The 18,985-nt window shown below is 41.4% G+C and overlaps 1 long non-coding RNA gene across 1 annotated transcript in view; it reads right to left on the bottom strand.

Annotated features, from left to right (window-relative positions):
- Positions 1-1,878: 1,878 nt before the first annotated feature.
- Positions 1,879-18,985, bottom strand: part of LOC106006641 — a 40,566-nt gene continuing 23,459 nt past the window's right edge. The window contains exon 2 of the long non-coding RNA XR_006607333.1: positions 1,879-2,029. This is a non-coding gene — a long non-coding RNA (uncharacterized LOC106006641). The remainder of the gene's footprint in view (positions 2,030-18,985) is intronic.

The following is an 18,985-nucleotide window of genomic DNA, read 5'->3' as shown; positions in this document are numbered from 1 at the left end:
AGGACAGTTTTCAAAGGGATCTCACAGACGTGATCTCATCTGACCTTGACAAGGTCCCGCAGTTCAACAATGGCAGAGAAAAAAAGAGCCGGACAGGAAGTGGAGGTACCCTCCAGAGCAGAGGGTGCTCCAGCATCAGTCCTGAATCCAAGTTCCAGTCCCACCATCCCTTCAGGGTGTAGCCTGTGTCAATTATTTCACACCCCTGAGTTCCAGCTTCTTCATTCCCCAGCCTGACAATAATGGTACTTGTTTCAAAAAGCTGTTCGGGGCAAGGGCAGTGAAGAAGTCATCCGCAGCATGCAGCATTGTATCTGAATGTCACATGTTCAAGACATGTCATCTATTATGATCAGTAAATATGTCTACCCTGCATAAGAGCAGTCTGAAAAGGAATATCCAACACTCAGAGTTCATCCTGAATGTTTCATTACCCAGCAGGGACACAAGCCTGAGTTGGCAGGATGATCCAAAGACGCAGATTTTAGCATTTGAAGATACGGCACTTGGGAAACAGCGAATGCTCTGAAACTCAAAAGGCTCAGCACGGTGGACAGGTTTTATTATTCGGTCTACTGATTAAAACTATGCTTATTTTTTATAGACCATTATTTAGAAATAGTTGCAGTGTTGTTATTTCACTTGTAGCTATGTATTATTCCAAAACACCAGCCATGTTCACCTTTATTGTTTTGATGAGCTCAGTGTTCTCGAGGTTTCTAGGGCAACCGGCCATGCTGGTGATATTGGTTTGATGTGCATGCCTGCTCACTCTACTTCTCAAATTTTCTTGCTTAGAACTCTGAGTCACCTAGAGTAAGCCTGGCCCCTTCTCTAAAATGAACTGATTTTATAAAATAAGAAATGTGAGAATTATATTTTTCAAAGTTCCCTTACGCATTAAAATGTCCTCCACTCTTGATCCATGACTGCTCAGCTCAGGAAGGAGGACCAAACTGAAATAGCTTCAGTGGTACACAGTATCTTTGGTACTAGGCAGCTTTCTCAGATAATGTAACTGTAACAAACAGACTTCTGGGCTTCTAAGAACAAAGCTTTAATTCTCACTTATTTTACAGGCCAACTGGAAACTGGCTGTTACTCTCATTCATTCTGGGATCAAGCCCATCTGGATTATGTTGATCTTGAGGAAGAACGAGAACGCAATGGGGAACCCAAGCAATGGCAGAAGGAGTTAATGGTGGTTCTGCGACCACATGAAGGTCCTTCAGTTTCTGCCAAGAAGAGGCACACCATATTTCTGTGCATATTTTATAGAGCCACGCCCACCATCAATGCTGAAGGAAATTCACCTGTAGGGTGAGGCCCTGCAAGCCACATGGTGGGAGTGGGCACATACATTCCACCCACAAAGGGCAGTCAACAACACAATCTACCACACTTGGAGTCTTGGTTAACTTTGAATGACATTCCTATGTGAGCTCTTGTCTGTTGGTTTAGGGTCATTCCCAAGACTTAGGGAGCAGCGTAGAGGGACTTTAATATCCACTCTAAGGTGCACCTGGGTGGCTCAGTCAGTTGGGCATCTGACTCTTGATTTCAGCTCAGGTCATGATCTCAGAGTCCTGGGACTGAGCCCTATGTGGTAGTCTGCACTCAACAGGCAGTCTGCTTCAGGATTCTCTCTCTACCTCTGTTCCTCCCCCTGCTCTTTCTCTCTCTCTCCCTCAAATAAATTGATAAATCTTTAAAAAGAAATAAGATGTACTCTAGAATAGAACAAGGGTTGGCCAACTTTGGTCCAGTCTTATTTTTGCATGATCCAAGAGCCATGATGGCTTTTACATTTTTTAAAGGGGTTCTATTTAAAAAAAAAAAAAAAAGGAAAAAGAAGGAAATTTTGTGACAAAGACCAAGTGCAGCTCACAAAGTCTAAAATATTTATTATCTGACTCTTTTACAAAAAGCTTGTCAACTCCTGGAATAAAACTAAATTTGAAATTGCTTCTGGAACTTTGCTCTCATCCACATTGGAAGCAGTCCACGTCAACCCCAGTCAAATCAGCTCCTGGAAGTAACAAATACAAGCTTGAATTCAGTGACTGCTAATCAAGGTACAGTTATTCCTCTAGCATAGGGAGTCTAGAGACTCTACAGAACTTGTCCATCCATATCTCTGGTGTTGCACCAACCACACTGGATTATAATTGCTTTTTTCTGCCTTCATGCCCCATAAAAGGGCTATGCTCATTTCTTTTAGGGAAGACACAGAAATGTCCCACACTCAGCCCCATGCTTAACAAAGGTATTTACAAACGTTTTCAGTCGAGTTACACTAAACTCCTAGCAAGACAGAGAATCCTAAGGCACCAGCTCTCATTTTCTTCATAAAGCCTCTGCTCTTAAATTCCTTGCCTGAGTTTATTTATCTGAAAAATGGAAATGGAAATGTTTGTCACTATAAGTCTTCTTTAAATATTTACTTACAGATGATAGAATAAAGTTATGTTCACTCTGCCATACTCACCGAAATCTATCAAAAACAACAAAAAGACCCAAAAGGTAAGAAACTCCATTTTAAATTAACTAAAGTAAAAGCCTCTGACTCAAATTAAAAGAAGAAAGAACATCTGTCAAAAATAATGTAAAATGAAATTTATTGGCAGTAGAAAGCATGTAAGAGTTGACATAATTTCCCTAGAGGTTTCTCTCGAAGGAAGGACCTTAATCCTGAAAAAGCTGCCTGACTAGTGACATAACACAGAGACACTGGGAAGACAGGGAGAGAGAGTTTGGGTTGCAGAGGGGTGGGGAAAGTAGAGCTGAAGGACACCCCAGCTTTGCAGACACATCCAGTTCAATATCTATTCCAGTGCCCTGGCCCAGGGAAACTACTAGGAGTGATAGAGAGGGAGGATTTGTCACCAAAAAAAGACACAGAATGTGCAAACTGTTGCTAGGGTTGCCTTAGCCAAGTACCACAGGTGGGCAGCTGATCAACAAAAGTTCTCGTCTCCCCATTCTGGAGCCTAGAAATCCAAGATCAAGGTGTCAGCAGGTTTGGTTCCTTCTGAGAGATGTGAAGGAAGCTTCAGTGCCAGGTCTCCCTCCTGGACTTGGAGATGACATGAGCCACTCTCTGCCTTCGGATTCACTTGTCTTTCTTCCTGTGTGTGTGTGTGTGTGTGTGTGTCTGTTTCTTCACATGCTTTTGTTTTTTGTTTTTTGTTTTTTTAACAGGGAGACCAGTTCTCCTTTCTCCAGTATGACCTCCTTTTTAGCTAATTACATCTGTAAGGACCATATCTCCAAATAAGGCCATACTCTGAAGTCCTGGGAGTTAGAACTTTAATCTATGAATTTGGGGGAGGAGGGACACACAACTCGACCCATGAGACTCGTGAGACTTATGAGACCTGTGAGACTCAGGATGGACCGTGAGCCACTCCAACCTTCGCACATCAAGGTCTGCAGTGAGAAATGCTCCAGTGCAGAACTCAGTGGTCGATGAGCAGCTTTTCAGATGATACATCTTAATTCCTGCTGGAGATTGCCAGGTCATTCTGTCACACCTTTCCCAGCACTTCAACCCTATCACTGCATTTTGTAGCAAATGCAGATAGAACGACTCCATTTAAAGATGAATCATGCACATAAAATCTGTTAGCTATAGGATTTGTGTGTTGACCATGAAAAGAGAGAAAAAAAGGAACATAGGCAGAAAAACCGAGAACACACATCAGAAGAACCATTCACAAAAATGAGGGAAATTGTTTGCAAATTATTCTCCAGAGTCTCAAACTAGAGATTCAATGGCTTCTTTGAAAAGAGAGCTTTCAAAATGTACAAAAAGGCAAAGTAAATGTGATGAGTGCAGACGGGGTAAAAGGCGAGCTGACAATATGTGAAGGGAATGGAGGAATAGAAGGGAACAGAATCGTTACAAAGCTAAAAGCCACATTAGAGGCAACAAAGACAGAATAAACAAAATTTAAGACCGTCACAGACTTGGAGGAAAACATTTGGAGAAATTAGATGGAACAAAAAGGAAAAGAACAATGACGTAAATAATTAGAGAGAACATGGTAAATATCGAAAATGAGAAAAAGATTCCTGATATATGCGTAATTGATGTCCTTAAAAAGATACACAAGTGGAACAGAAAACAATATGACTTCTCAAATAAAACCTCAACCCTGCAGAGGGAGAGGGCACATATTGTTTCTGTATAAATTTATACAGACCTATTTATACTCTGTCTCATCATGGAAAATTTATGGAGAAAATTTATGGAGTAAAAATTTCTTTACTCTTTCTTTCAAGAGTAAAGAAATAATGCCTCAGACACTTAGGCTGAAAAATAAGTTACTTCCAAAAGAAAAAAAAAATCACTTTAGCCTCAGACTTCTTCCTAACAATGGTCAATACCAGAAGCCAGGGGATCCTGTTTACAAAGGTACGCAAGAGAGTGTGACTCTCGAATTTTATGCCCAGCCAAACTGTCCTTGAGGTATAAAAGTGACATATACCTTTAGACATCAGGAACTCAGGAAATAGAGCATCCACATAATTTTGTCCAAAAAGACTACTCGAATATCTCAGTACAGCTAGTGTAGCAATACAACTGTTAGAAAAAAAATCACTTTAGCCTCAGACTTCTTCCCAACAATGGTCAATACCAGAAGCCAGGGGATCCTGTTTACAAAGGTACACAAGAGAGTGTGACTCTCGAATTTTATGCCCAGCCAAACTGTCCTTGAGGTATAAAAGTGACATATACCCTTAGACATCAGGAACTCAGGAACTAGAGCGTCCACATAATTTTGTCCAAAAAGACTACTAGAATATCTCAGTACAGCTAGTGTAGCAATACAACCAGACCTAAGAGTCAGACTCTCACTCACTGTGTGACCTCGACCAAGTTACTAAACCTCTCTGTGTCTCAGTTTTCTCATCCATATGAAAGTCATTATGAGAATGAAATGAACTACTACAAAAAAAGTATTAGCATAATGCTTGGCCCTTCATAAGCACTGAATAACTATAAGCCATATTTATCAGGATCATCATGATTATCAAGGTAAGAGTGTAAGTTAAACTGAAGTGAAAGCAGGATTATATTTTGAAACAGAATGTAAACATTATGAGTCCTGACAATATTTTTTAAAAAGGGGGGAGGAACCAAGGGGGTGGTAAACAGATGAAAAACAAGAGAAGGAGTACATGCTCACTAATATCCTCACTGTTCACAGCAGGAGGGAAAAATATATAAAATAATATGGATTGGAATATAGTTTCATCATCTGTAAAGTTATTTTTTAACCTCCTTTGCAAACTTTTAAAAGCACTAGTATCCAAAGTTTAGAAATTCAGTTAAAATTCAGTATTTTTCTATTAAATTCAAAAACAAATTGGTTTTCACAAATATAGTATAGAGCATTTGATCCCCATGTTGTAAATAAATCTTGTACTTCCATCCTTTTGGCTGTGTAGACATAGAAGTATTTAAAATGTTGATAATGGGGGTGCCTGAGTGGCTCAGTGGGTTAAGCCTCTGCTTTCGGCTCAGGTCACAATCTCAGGGTTCTGGGATTGAGCCCCGCATCGGGCTCTCTGCTCAGCGGGGAACCTGATTCCCCTCTCTCCTTGCCTGCCTCTCTGCTTACCCGTGATCTCTGTCTGTCAAATAAATAAATAAAATCTTTAAAAAAAATACAATAAAATGTTGATAATGATTTTATTTATTCATTTGAGAGAAAAAGAGAACACAAGCAGTGGGGAGGCACAGAGGGCGAGGGAGAAGCAAACTCTCCACCGAGCAGGGAGCCCAGTGCCAGGCTTCATCCCAGGACCCTCGGATCATGATTTGAGCCAAAGGCAGACACTTAGCCGACTGAGCCACCAGATGCCCCATAAAATGTTAATAATGATTTCATTCCTGGTGATAGCATTTAGAATTTTAAGGGTTTCTTTTTTTAACCTTCTTCTTTAAGCTTTCTATATGGCTTGAATTTTTATAATACAAGTCTATCACTTTAACAAAAACAATAAAGCTAATTTTAAATAACTAGCATGCCTTTCATTTTCATGCACGAAGGTTTTTATTTGAGGCCCCCAGAATATTAATTGAGCTATAAATATATGAAGTTCAATTCCATTGACCTCCAATAGCACAAGAATCTGGCCAAGAAAGAGTGTAATTTTTTTTTTAATATTTGTTTTTCTGCTGTCATTGCAATCAAGAAATTACCAACCAAAATAAGGCAATCTTTCAGAACAAAAAGAAAGCCCAGTCTGTCATTAAAAAAGTGGCATTCACGGGGTGCTGGGGTGGCTCAGTGGTTAGGTGTCTGCCTGCTTCTCCCTCTTCCCTCGGCCTGTAGCTTGGGCTGCTTGTGTTTTCTCTCTCTCTCTCTCGGTCCAATAAATACATTTTAAAAGAAAATGTTTTTTGAAGAAGCGGCATTGACTTCATTTTGATCATTGTTGTACTCCCATACCTGTTTGTTTTTAAAGCGTCTTGGTCTCCAAGACTCCCTCTCTCTTCTCTGCCAGCACCTCTCAAGGCTGAATTCACAGCAAAGGACAGAGGGTGCATGGAACATGCCAGAGCTGGGATTCATTTAGAAACTCGGATCTCCCCGACAAGGGAAGGTGGACGGAGTAAAACCAGCATCCGCCTCTGTGGTGGTGTTTCCATCTGTGTTTTTTTAATCTCCCTCTTTATTTTTTCAAATGTATCTTTTTCTTGATTTTCATTTATCATCTTGCTGGGATTGCTCATACTTAACTACCATCCCGTATACCTCATCATTTTATGTTTTCTTATTCTTTCACCTTTCTTATTTGGGGTTCTTTTCCCCCTTCGGGGACAGTTTCTGAATCAAACTGTGCAATTTGCTAATTCATCCTTCAACTGCTCTCATTCTACTCTGCATTCCAGCATTTCTCCTCTCATGCAAATAGTATACATTTTCTAGTATTTCTTTTTTCCCCCCAACATTTTACCCTTGAAAGGTCCAAACATGCCAAATAAAAGAAAATAAAAGAATTTCATAGTGGACACTTGCACACCCAAAACCTAGCTTCTAGAGTTAACATCTTTCTGTATCTGTCACAAGCTGACCCATCGTGTTTATCTTTTGCCACATTTCAGAGGAAATGACAAACATCAGTACACTCCCTTTAAGTCCTGCAGCATCCCATCAGTATCGTTTAACAAGCTCTTGGAATAACTCTTAATTTTTTTTTTTTTTTAATTTACTTGAAACAGAGAGAGAAAGAGCAGGAACAAGGAAGGGTTAATAGGAGAGGGAAGAAGCAGGCTCCCTACTGAGTAAGGAGCCGGATGCGGGGCTCGATCCCTCGACCCTGAGATCATGATCTGAGCCAAAGGCAGAGGCTCAACCGACTGAGCCACCCAGACGCCCCTCGGAGCAACCAGGTTCGGGAACCACTGTGGATCCACGCTCCGTCCCGGCTCACAGTTGCCTGGTGGTCTTAAAAGCCTTAAGAAACTTCTTTCTCCACGTACTCCTGAGAAATCCTCTTTAAAAACCTTAAAAACAAACAAACAAACAAAAAAACCCAGACAATCAAGAGGTAACATCTAAGTCCCCCATAAAGTTAGTACAAGCTGAGGGGATCAGTATGGTGGGAAACTCCAGAAAAAAAAGACAAAAACCAGGTCTTTCTTGCACACTGCCTCGACTGGTAGCAAGTGGGGAAGGAACTTCTCACGATTTAACTCTGCGTGTCTCCAAGGGCACCTTCTCTGAACCTGCTCCGGGGGCGACAAGAGAAAGTTCCTTCCCTGGCGCTTTGATTGGACGGACTCACCGCGGACTGGGGGATCCTCCCCGCCCAGCAGGGCAGGTCCCTCCCCGGACTGTCCCCTCCGCGCCCCCCCCCCCCCCAGACCCTACAGCTTGAACGTTACCCACGTGGTAAGGATTTGGTGACACTGAGCCTAACAGTTTGAGGAAAGCCCCTCCGAGTGGCGGGAAGGAAAACCGTAACTGCTCCTGAGTACGGGGATTTCACCACCTCGGCCGTCGCGCAGAGCCAGAGTCCGGACGGCTCAACAGCGTTGTCACCCGTTTGCTTTCATCATGGGCGCATTGGAAGATCCTGCCGAGTGCCGTGGCCTGAGGACTCTAGGACAGGCTTTGCTCATCCATGCTCCGTGCTGGATCTTCTGGTCCGCATCAGGGGAGCCCACGCGAGGGACACAAGCTTGTGCGCTTACTGACTTGCACGGGGCTCCAGGTCGGAGAGCTCACGTAGCCCACCTGTGAGCAGTCACCCTGCGCGCGTGTGGCTCCAAGTTGCCCTGTCCCCGCGGGCGCATAATACACATCAGGGCGCCAGGCAAGAGAAGGCCGCCCCGACATCAGCGCGCATCTCAATAAATGCTCTTACCCTTTTGTTTCCTTTTATGGGAATACCCTTGGCTCTAAATTTTGTTAGATTAACCAAACGATGAAATCACGTATTTGACCAGTTAATGTTTGCTGAATCCTGGCATTTTTTGTTCTTTTCAGGGTAAGAATAACTTCCTTTCAAGACGTTCGAAAACTTTCATGTATATGCATGCATCTCTTCTTGCTTCCGCCCTACACATTAGACAATAAGTACTAGTGTTCCTTCCAAATTCTAAGCAAACACGGGGGGGGGGGGGAATACCTCTTTGGCTTGAGGGCATATTTTATTTCCTAGCAGCTGGCTTTACAAACTTCAAACCAGATTTCTTCCCAAGAAGCCCATAAATAAAGCCTGCTCCCCCTTGTGCTACAGGAGGTGGAGGAAGGAGTGGCTCTCCTTTTGTGTGACCTCAGGCTGCACAGGAAAATGGCAGCAGGGGTGCAACTGTCCTCTGCTCTGATGCTGCTTTCTGGGGGCTTTGGTCCTTGGAACAGGAGGGCCTGGCCTGAGCAGAGGAGGAGGAGCAGACTCCCTAAGACAGGCTTGGGGTCCCCAGCGCTCAAGGACACCATCCCGCCCGATTGCCTTCTCTCCCAGAAAAACCACCCTCCAAAAAGGACACCCCTTGTGGGAGAGCTGTCAGAAAGAGGAAGCTGAAAGAGAACGAGAAAGAAGACTCCGTTGGAAATATCTGAGGGCCTCATAAGGTAGTAATTATTCAATTTAAGCTTGTTTTAACGAAACAAGCTGGTTCTGTGAAGACCATTGTTGCAACAGAACTCCAGTTCGAGCCTACAAGATGCAAACAAGAGTTTGCGGGCTTGTGGATTGCTTCCCCCACCCCTCATTCTTCTGAGGTAACCACTTTACTTCAGAATGAAGTTAAAATTCTTTCTAGCTCATTCAGAGCATATTATTAGAAGTCTTTTGCAATGTGGCATCTTCTAGAAACATGCGGCTTTACAAGCTGATGACTCACGTTCAGCCACGGGTGGATCCACGTTCACTTTCTTAACTGATCCCGTTTTACAAAAAAAGGATTTTAAAAAATGGGGAAAGAGTTCAGAGGACTTGTTTCCACATCCAAATCATAGAGAGAGGCTGTCTCAGCACTCTGGACCCCTCCCACATCTTGTGAGTGTTACTGAATGCCCAAAATAAAGTTTTCTTTTTGTCACAGGCAGGGATAAACCAGGGAATTCTTTACCTAAATTTAAAAGATTTCCTTCATCAAAGGCAACTTCTGCCCCATCCCAACCCAACCCACACAGGTTACTTCATGAAATATATTTTCTCATTCAACACCAATAACCGTGATATTGACAGAACAGGCTGATTCAACGTAACTTAAGCCGCTTTACCTGTAGGAGATAGAAAAGAATTTCTTTTAAGGAACCACACACTGAAAAGGGAACACAGCCCTTTGTTTGGTCTCATGCCAAGGGGGAATTCAACATAAAAACGGATCTTGAGCTGGCAGCATCCAGAAAACTCTGCACAAAGTGGCTCTGCGCTCTACAGAGGCCAGGAAGATCCGGGAAGGAAACCTTGGTTTCCTCTTTCTGCTGATTAAGAGTCTAGAGCCTTCGAGTCCAGCTCCAGACTCGGAAGAAAGATCTTATCATGACCCTTAGAAAAACCTTCATTGTTAAAGGGGTCCTCATTTCCTCAATGCAGGGAAGAAAAAGAAATAACATTTAAAGTTCATTCCTGCTTGTCAGCTGTTTGGATCCGGGAGTTCATTCCTTACCAAGATTTTCTGAACCTGTGGGAACATTTCAGAGGATTAAAGGCTGACCCACATACTCTCCCTCAATAAAATCCTCGTCTCCCAATTACCTAGTACCATTGGCTGGGCCTGTATTCCCAAGTTCTCAGTTACTGTAGGAGCTCTACACTGCTTATTACGGCCACCGATAACATCTGACATCGAACAGGTCCCACTAGGTTAGGTAAAGCTTTCTTTAATTCAGTATCTTTATATGAGGTTTCCAGGCTGATTGGATTAGAAGCAAAGAATATGGCCTCCAAAACTTCCCCTTTCTGGAATTTATTCGCGTTCTCTTTGTGGTCACTGATGGGATTGAGTGCTGAAAGTCCCCAGAGTCATAAAACAACACACATTTTCTGTAGGATATAAAGTCCTATACATATCTCTATTATATTGAGGGTATTCATTACATTTTTTTTTTTTTTTCAAACTCTCTTCCTCCTGATTTTTATGTTTGGTCTAAATACCTCTGAAAGAGAGATATTAAAGTCTCCCAGAACAATTTTTTTGTTTTGTTTTTTAAGTTTTTTTGACATGAGTTTTTTAATGCTGAATCGTTAACCACTTGGTTAAATGACATTGGGATTATCGAATGTAAAGAGATTACTCTTTTCTCTGCATTATTTTGGATGAAAACTGGGGAAAAAATAAAAATAATTTTTTTAATACTTCAAAAAAATGTTAACTATACTGGAATTAAAATTAAATAATACTTCCAAAAAACTGGAAAATATAAAAAAAATCAAAATGTGGAGTATGAATGAGTTATTCTCTAAATCCACTCCTTCTTATTCTGATGAGAACTATGTGATCGACTGAAGTGATTTCAAGTTCACTGAATAATTTTTTGGTTTCAAGTCAGTATTGCCAGGAGTGAGGAAAAATAATGATCCCAGAAGAGAAAACTTACCTATTGCCATCTCTACCTGAGTTGCTATCTGCTCATCATCAAACATTCTCATTTTAGAAAATCAAGTAGGTGTGCCTGGCTCCCATCTCTGGGCAGAACTTGGTATCATTTAGAATGACCCATAGCTAGTCATCTGCCTTGTTTTTCTGAAGATGAAGGGTCATCAAAATTCTAAATGGGTTGGAGGAAGAAGAAACACAAGCAATTCTTTGGCTTCTTCTTGGTGACCTCTTCCCTGCTTAAGGGAACAACATGAAGTAGGTTCAAAGACGGAGCAAACGAATACTTTTCTGTAAATGATAGAAACGGATGGGGCGCCTGGCTGGCTCAGTGGGTCAAAACCTCTGCCTTTGGTTCAGGTCATGATCCCAGGGTCCTGGGATTGAGCCCCGCATTGGGCTCTCTGCTCAGCAGGGAGCCTGCTTCCCCCCTCTCTCTCTGCCTACCTGTGATCTCTGTCTGTCAAATAAGTAAATAAAATCTTTAAAAAATAAAGTGGTAGAAACAGGAAGTTCAGAAAGACTTGACAGACTAGAAGCTACAAGGAGCTTTCAATTGATCCTGATAAATCAACACTGCTTTACACTTCGACTTGACTTACTGAGGAATCAAATAATTTCTGTGGACACCCTGAGCAACAGAGGAATTTTATCAGCATGTGGCCATGGCTTCTCCCATCCTTGAGGAAGAGGACCCAAATATTTCCAATATTCTACTGCCCTAGAAATGGCAGTGGATGTTTTCTTATCCATTGTTTAGAGGCAGGACAATCAAAGCAATCCTGTCAGGAAAGGGTCCTTCGTCATTCTCAGTGACAGCTGGAAGTCTTTAGAAACTTCTCCCAGAGAGTGCAGCAGGATGTTGAAGGAATTGCAACTTTTAGCAGGAATCTCAGGGTGCCAAGTTCAACACATGGCTGAAAGATGCTTACGCCCTAATCAAGCAAATGGGAGCAAGATGGTCAAGAGGGCCTGTAGAGTATGCCTGCTCCATTACCCAAGATGGAGCTCTCTACCCTTCCCCAAAAAGTGGAGAGGCAGCTTTTAAATTTTCTTTAACTGCATACCATATAGGAACATTCTAGAAACAGATCACTGGGGGGGGGGGAGAATATAGAAAACAAAAAAATTAATGTCCAAGCAATGAGAGTGTAATTATCTGTATCTATCCTCTTATATATAAACAAGGGAAGAGCTGCCTTCAACCTTCAGTACATCATGAAGTTTTATTTGATTATTGGAAACTTTAGTTTTTTAAAAGCAGATTTTTCCTTCGAATAAGCAAAGGTTATTACCAATTCCTTTCTAGCCATTTTGTGCTCACTCTCCTTCCAAAACTGCAAAAAGGTAGAAAAACAATTGTGGGTAGCCGACAATTCTGGAGAAGGAAGGAACTCTCCTCAGCAAAGTGAAGGGAGTACCATCTGTGGTCCCTGTTGATCGGAGAAGTCAACCTCTGGTCCACCAGGCATGCCTCAGAACTGGGGGAGGTGGTGAGTCTGTGATGTGTGTGTTTTTCACTTAAATTAAACTGTGACTGGGTCAAGCCAGGATCCAAAGCCTTCAGAGAAAGCAGAACTCCATGTGATATTTTGAGTCCAAACAGAAACAGGAAATTCCATTGACCTCTGGAGAGAGAATAAGTTCCCTTGAGAAGTTCTCACTCAGTTTTCCATATTGAATGAGTTCTGGATGGTTCGAATGACATCCTGAACCACATGCAAACAATCTCAACATATCCTTAGTGTTGAGTAAAGTTCAAGCAGCCCCAAATTATTTTAAGACTTGGCATCTATTGTACTGCAAACAAGCAAAGTTAAATTCTAAAATCACAGAAGAGACGAAAGTGGTTTTTCATATTCTTTATGACATCCAGCCTACCCGAAACATTTTATTAAGCATAATATCTCGAAGTACCTTTATTAAAATAAATACACTGTAAGTCACAGGAGGGGGCACATGTCACAACTCAGACCTATCAATCATCTGGTTAATTACCTATCACTTCACAGAATGTCAATGAGGAAGACAGCGAAAAGAACTAACATTTATGTAGCTCTTTCTCGATGCCTGCATTCAGCTAAGTTCTTTATGTAACTTTCGTTATTGAATCTTCATAAAGTTCCGATAAAATTAAGTATAATTTGTATTATTTTTTGAAAAATTTACAGTTGGGACTTCTGGGTGACTCAGTTGGTTAAGTATCTGGCTTCAGCTCAGGCTCAGGTCATGATCCTGGAATCCTGGGATGAAGTCCCACCTCATCGGGCTCCCCGCTACTTCTCCCTTTCCTCCTGCCCCTCGCCCTGCTCCTTCTTTCTCTGTCTCTTTCGATCACTCTCTAATAAATTAAAAAAAAAATCTTTTAAAAATTAAAAATAAAAATTTTACCATTAAGAGAATTAAAACTTAGAAATGTTACTAACTTGCCCACAGCTTTATAGCTAAGAAGAATCTGGTTTTGAATCCAGATTGGTCTGATTCCAAACCCCACCAGGTTAGTATTCATCTAATGTTTAAAGGAGGAAATAGATATGAAGAGAATAGTGTAGTGATGCCCAATAAAAATAAAATGTGAGTCAAGCCAAGAAACAGGCTCTTAACTGCAGAGAACAAGCTGATGGTTACCAGACGGGAGGGGGGTGGAGGAATGGGGGAAACAGGTGATGGGGAATAAAGAATACGGGTATCATGATGAGCACTGAGCAATGTATAGAAATGTTTAATCACTATCGTATGCCTGAAACTAACATAACATTGTATGTTATGTTACACTGGACTTAAAATTTAAAACAATAAAAAAAGTAATAAAAACAAACAAACAAACAAACAAAAAAACCAGAACATGAAACACACACATAATTTCAAATTTTTTGTAGCCATGCTGAAAAAGTAAAGAGAAGCAGGTGAAATTAATTATACTTACTCCAATGTATCCAAAATACTAGCACTTCGACATGTGATCAGTAAACTAATTATTTTTGAGACAATCTATGAGACAATTTACCTTCTTTTTTTATACATAGGTCTTTGAAATCCCTGTATATATTTTTACAATTATAACTCATCTTAATTCAGACTAATCACATTTTAAGTTCTCAATGGCTGCATTTGGCTGATGGCTACCATATTGAAGAGCAACAGCTAGAGCATTAATTCTTGCAGATTTATGCCATTCATAAATTTGGTTATTATACATTTTGTCTTCACCTAAATTGCTTCTTAAAATATTGACCAAGACAGGTTCCTCAAAAAGTTAGAGTTACAGTAGACCCTGCAATCTCACTTGTAGGTATATACTCAAGAGAAATGAAATAAAAGGAAAATGTTTCAGAAAGAAATGAAAACATGTGTCCACAAAAACATGTACACAAATATTCACACCAGTGTTATTCGAAATAGCCAAAATGTAGAAATAACACAAATGTCTATCAACTGATAAATGGGTAAGTAAAATGTGTTATACCCATAGGATGGAATATTATTTGGCAATAAAAAGGAACACAATACTGACACATGCCACAACACCAACAAAACATAAAAATATTCTGCTAAGTGGAATAAACCAATCACACAAGAGCATATATGATATGATTCCATTTATATGAAATATTCAGAATAGACAAATCTGTAAAGACTGTAAGTTGGTTAGTGGATGCCTAGGCCTGCGGAGGTTGGGAAGATATGGGAAGTGACTGCTGATAGGTATAGAGGTTTTTTTTAGAGTAATGAAAATGTTCTAAGATTGATTGTGGTGATTTCTTGTACATACAAGAGAACACTGACTTGTACAAATTAAGTGGGTCAATTGTGTGGTATATGAATTACTTCTCAATGGAGCTGTCATATAAAAGAAACTCATCTGAACCCTCAAAAAATATTGAAACAGAGGTTTCTAAACAGATATTTATCTGTTAATCAATAATCTCATGCCTATACTGCTCCTAGTCTTGTCTTCAAGGAAAGAATCCATCCAATAAACCTCCGGGGAGGACTAGCTTATAGTCAAACACTTTGTTAGATGATTAAGATAGGGTCCCAGACTAGTAGAGCTTGTGGGCTAGAGAAATTGGCATGGAAACAAACAAAAAAATAGAAGCCACTGGAAGTAGACCTATAATGGGGACTTTATTCAGAGACTCCTAGGATAATCTAAGGAAAAGAAGGTAAATAAAGCATTTCCTAGATCGACCGGTAGGGTGACCCTTCCAAAGGGATTGATTAAAATAATTTGTCATGGCTTATTTTTAGTGACCTCACTTTTTAAGCACTCTTAAGAACAAATCACACCTAATTTTCTTTTTAGAATTTTGCCAAAATTCCTCATCATGCTCATTGTTTCAATGGCCCCTAAATTCCAACTCTTCCCATGTTTTAAAAAAAGGGAAAAGGCTGGTAAGCTCCAGTCTTGAGAATTTTTCTCATTTCCTGATGATTCCTCAATGAAAGGAGTCTGGAAAAAGAAAGAAAGAAAAGAAAGAAAAAAAAAGTTGTCAAAATCTAACTTGACACATGTTCATCAGGAACCATGTTCACAAATGTTTTTGGCAGTGTTCTTCATAAAGGAAACAATACAAGCATCCATCAACAGTACAGCTATTAAATGTCATCGTCATTAGTTTACTACACCCTGGCGTCTTACATGGTGAAAATGAATGGACCGAGTTACATGCATCAATGTGGCTGAATTTCAAAAACAATGTGGGTCCAAAGAAACAAATTGTTCATATAAAGTTCAAAAGTAGGCAAAAATTAAAATGCTATTTATTGATACATTCACATTATGGTTACACACACGCAAGCGCGCACACACACACACGTATCCCCACAATAAAAAACAAGGGTGTGATTAACGCAAAATTCAGGCAGTCATTATGAGGGGTGGGAAGGGGGGAAGGATACGTGATCTGATTGGAGCACACAGGACATTTCTGGGGTACTGGTGCTTCTTCATTTCTCAACATAGATGTTCATTTTTGTTTAAGTTGTATGTACACCGTTTCACGTACTGCTTGTATATTTTACAATGTTTTAAATCACAAAACTAACTAGGACAAAACCCCAACAACTGTGCTGGTGAAGTAAGTTTTCATGGGTACCTTTCATTTTATGCACATGTTATTCTAGTTTATTGGGCTGTAATAGATCCTGCATTTGTTGGATTCTGAAATTCAATGCTACTTAGAGTATATAGATTCCTTTGTCTGCAAAGAGCTTTAGAATCTGGCAAGATATTTGAGATAGAAGATTCCTGGAACCTCAGGAGGACTGGCAGGGTATGAGGGCACACCTCCCACTCATCCCTCATCTGGCTTCTGGCCTGGCCAGCCCACCCCCAGTGAAAGCAAGGTCAGAGAAGTGAGGGGAATATGTGCACTGAGGCCTGATACCTTCGTTTATTAAATCTTTACCCTTAGACATCAGAAACTCCCAAAGATGGGGAGTGGGGGTCAGAGTAGTCTCTTGGGTGAACAATAATGGAAGAAGCCCCAGTCTGCCTACTCATCATTCGCATAGACCGTGCTTCTAGATACCCACCTGGACAGAGGCCCAAAAGAAACTTTGGCACAGGAGTTGTCTTGGCATTTAGTAAACTGGTTTATCTGAAATGCTCTAAAAGCTTCATGGCTGGAAGGAATGGACATTTGCCACTGATTCAATGACTGACGCTCCCCACCAGCCAGTCTAAGTGCTGACTGTAGTCCGTTCTCAATACAGACAACAACCACACCACTTTATTTCTCCAGATATATTCGGGTTCCTATTCTGCAAGAAGTTGTACTTTTTACTTGTTATCTCCACATGAGGAGGAAGGTTAATGAAAGCGTTTAACTGCGCCACAATAACTCTTCTCCCAAAAGGACATATTACACAAAAAGACAGCTAAAAAAAGATATTTGGGAGACCCTAAAGTTTTTTCAAATAAAATTAAGGTATATTTTCTAAATTTCAGTCTGCATGTCCGTAGTCTCCAAAGGTCAGCAGCCTGAAATGGCTGTCCCAGGATGAATTCATAGCTCAGTAGCCTTGTTGACCACACGTGCTCTCTGTGCATCCCACTAAGCTTGCCTGAATGAGATCAGCCAACACTTCATTCCGGCTGGAATCTGGGACTGCGCCCCAAGCCCAGGATGGAGTTAACAGAGAGGCAGTGGAAACATCTGGGCCTGTTTCTCCCTTCTCCTCTCCTCCTGCAAGACCACGTGCTGGTTATCACCACCAGAAAAGCAACCCCTTTTCATCCCCCTTCCCCCCTACAACTCTCCTTTGCATCTAGCACAAGATACCCCAAATCACTTGAATCTGTCTTAGTTTCCTCAAACTATTGATTCTCAACAAAAAGGCACCAGGATGGAGATGTGATATGACAGCCATGCCCATCAGTTAGGACCATTCAAGGGACATAGTCAACTTAGTTACCCACTCCAGATTCTGATAGGTGTGGTCTATCCTTTGGACTGAGTGCTTGGGAATGGAAAAGGAATTCAATTTTTTTTTTTCTGGATTTTTGCCTCAATCCTTGGTCCTGCATTCAACCCTGTCCTATCCTGTATGTTGGTTGTTTTTGGTCTTTTCTCACCTTAGAATTTCCCGAATATATTTAAAAATAAAGACCACCACCCTTGCCTCATCCTAAGATTCTGACTGGGGGGGTGGTGCTCAGGACCTGCCCTTTTTAAAAGCCCCCCAGATTTTTTGAAAGCATCTCTAGGGTTGAAAAGCATCATGCAGAGGTCAAGTGAAAACATGGGAAGATGAACAGGAGCCACAAAGCTGAGCTTTTACTCAAGATGTTTATCTCTTTGTGTCTAAATTTTGGAAGAGGTCACCGGGGTGGCTGAGTTGGTTGAGCAATTGACTCTTGACCTGCCTCAGGTCATGATCTCAGGGTCATGAGATTGAGCCTCACATCAGGCTCTGTGCTCCGCACAGATTCTGCTTGGGATTCACTCTCTCCCACTCCCCTCATCCCTCTACTGCCCTACTCGTGCACTCTCTCTCTCTCTCTCTCTTTTTCTCATTAATTAATTAATCTTGAAAGAGAAAGAGGAGAAGAAGAGGTACCTTCCTGGCTGTCAAAACGACCATTATGGGATAGAATATGGAGCTTGGACTTGTAGAAAGATCTGAACAGGCATTTGATCCCACCATGCCCTTAGCAAATGGGTGCCCTCAGACTGAGAAAACAAGTACGGGGTGGCTGGAGAACCAAGTGAAGACTAAGAAGTGTCACTGACCAGTGATAAGGAGATCCCTCTCCTCTCTCAACACACCAGACTGTAGAATAATGATTAAGCTTTGCAGTCTGATCTAGATCCCAGTACGAGTTCTGGGTTTTAGCCCCCATGACTTTGGGCACTACTATTCCCCCCTGTAAAACTGGGCCCTTAAGGGGCGCTATCTCCTGGGGTTCTGGTGAGACAGCCCCAGGCTCATAGTCAATACTCAGTTAATAACAGCTTATTCCTCCAGACAGAGTCACATTTCTGTCCTCACACCCTGCTCCTCACTAAGGAACCCAGAAGAGTCAATGAGAGAATGCCAAAATGAAGAGTTAATTGACAAGAACAATTGTTCTTAGTTGCTTAGGGAACAGGGCTTTCTATATATATTCATTCGACTGGTCGATATTCGACCAACACTTCTTCTGCATCAGGCACCACTTCAGATCTATTCTGAGGGTTCCCTTGTGATGCTAATATTATCATAGCATCTCAGTTGCCCATGTGCGTTATTGTAACAAAATACCATAGACCAAGGGGCTTAAACAACAAACATTTATTTCTCACAGTTCTGGAAGCTGGGAAGTCCAAGAGCAAGCTGGTGGCAGATCCAGCACCTGGTGAGAGCCCACTGCCTCACTGCATAGATGGCAGGTTTCCCTCTGGGCTCTCACTGGCATAAGGGAATCCTCTAGGG

This window comes from Mustela putorius, unplaced genomic scaffold (genome assembly GCF_011764305.1).
Source record: "Mustela putorius furo isolate JIRA1106 unplaced genomic scaffold, ASM1176430v1.1 tig00000589_pilon_pilon_pilon, whole genome shotgun sequence".
Classification (NCBI taxonomy): Eukaryota; Metazoa; Chordata; class Mammalia; order Carnivora; family Mustelidae; genus Mustela; species Mustela putorius.
Note: the sequence above shows the minus strand (reverse complement) of the source record. Positions and strands in the feature narration are given on the sequence as shown.